This window comes from Alosa alosa, chromosome 2, assembly GCF_017589495.1.
Source record: "Alosa alosa isolate M-15738 ecotype Scorff River chromosome 2, AALO_Geno_1.1, whole genome shotgun sequence".
NCBI lineage: Eukaryota > Metazoa > Chordata > Actinopteri > Clupeiformes > Clupeidae > Alosa > Alosa alosa.
In genome coordinates, this window is record NC_063190.1 from 35,862,697 (window position 1) to 35,864,516 (window position 1,820).

The window sequence follows — 1,820 nt, forward strand, 5'->3', positions numbered from 1 at the left end:
GCTGCTTTGAAATCATTCAAAGTTTACAAACTATTCCAAAGTTTGTGTAGTCTGTTATTAACTTAAATTTGGCCAAACTACCTCAAACAACAAAGTATACACGGTTTTCTGGAACAAATCTTCAATGGACTCCCTCGTTTGGAATTGCATTCGATAATCGACTTGTATGGACTTTCCTTAGAGAGGAGCTGGTAGGGAGATAGTTTGGTAAGTTTTCTAAACAGTCTTCTGTGATAAACTCTGGGTTCGCTAACTACTGTAGGTTGTTGGTGCTTCGTTTTATGTGTAGGGACACTGAGCAAGCTACTGACGAGGTTTGGTGCTGTTTTGAACAATATTACTGATTAAAAAAATGCTATTTGAAAAGCATTTGTCATACCGCCCCTATCTACGCCACTGTTTGTGATTTGGGGCTGTAGCATATGCTGGGCCAAGCTCTGTAGTGGTTGATCGGCGAAAGATACTGTGTCCACAGCTTATTTGACATGTTTTAATGCAGAAAAACACCTTTTGGTCAATTTTCGCTGGAATTACACTTAAAGGCTGCCAGTGTTCCGGTCCTTGTGTTCCTTAAACATCTGTATATAAATTCATATAACCATAACAAATACTAAGAACATACTAAGGACATGGCCGCTGTATTTCGGTAGTATTTCTGATATCACTTGCTACAGTATATGTTGCTTATCGGATCATAAACGCTCACAGCAACAAAGAGGAAATTGTTGGTATTTGTGGGGGTCCGCAACAAGGGATTCCCAAGGCACTGATCTCAAAGAGCAGGGTGTCCCCTGGTGTTTGGCTAAATTCCCAACCTGGCATCCAATCTGGCCCCTAATCATCCCCCAGTGTGATTGGCTCATTCAATCTGGCCCCCTAATCATCCCCCAGTGTGATTGGCTCATTCAGTCTGGCCCCCTAATCATCCCCCAGTGTGATTGGCTCATTCAGTCTGGCCCCCTAATCAATTATGAAGTATCCCGTGTTTGTATTTGCGCATGTAAACATCATATCACGATTTCAGAACCCGGACAAGCCCTTATCCCGGATTTGAGGATCTCTGTTATGCTAGATGGAGCGTTCCGAAAGAAACCGGGATACTGTTCCATGTGTACACCTGGAAGCCATGGCAGCCGCGGCCTACTGGTTACGCTTCGGACTTGTAACCGGAGGGTTACCAGTTCAAACCCGACCAGTAGAAAGCGGCTGAAGTGCCTTTGAGCGAGCACCCAACCCCTCACAAGCCCCCCAGCTGTTGATGCAGGCAGCTCACTCTTGCCGAGATTGCGTGTCTTCACCTCACTGTGTGTTCACTGTGTGCTGTGTGTGTTCACTAATTCACAGATTGGGATAAAATGCAGAGACCAAATTTCCCTCACGGGATGAAAACAGTATATATACTTATGCCTACCATCCCGGATTCTCAGGTAAATGTGCGATAGCATTAGAAACCGGCATAAGGTGTGCTAAGTAGAACGTTATTGTTGGTAGCCGGAATACTAGTATTCATCATGTGCACAGGGGCTTTAATAAGGTTTCTCTTTGCTCATGTAAACACTACACACCATAGAGGACGGATTGGGGCAACTGCCCCAACTGCCCTCTTCCTGTGAAGCCTTCATCTCTTAACACATGCTGAGAGACTGCTGAGTGAGGGGAAGGTGTGTGTCTGTGGGTGTGGGTGTGTGTGTGTGGGTGTGTGTGTGTGTGTGTGTGTAGACTCTGGTTGCACTGTACCTGAGGTTACTGGTGCTGTTTCCTGCGGTCATCCCGACTGTGGTGCGGGTGTGAAGTGTGTGTGTGTGTGGCTCTCTCAGTCT

The 1,820-nt window shown here is 45.8% G+C and overlaps 1 protein-coding gene across 1 annotated transcript in view; it reads right to left on the reverse strand.

Annotated features, from left to right (window-relative positions):
• The window catches only part of lrfn4a (leucine rich repeat and fibronectin type III domain containing 4a), a 15,567-nt gene extending 13,747 nt beyond the window's left edge, over window positions 1-1,820 (reverse strand). Inside the window, 1 exon segment of the mRNA XM_048230354.1 lies at window positions 1,738-1,820. The gene's annotated coding sequence lies outside the window, so the exon portion shown is untranslated.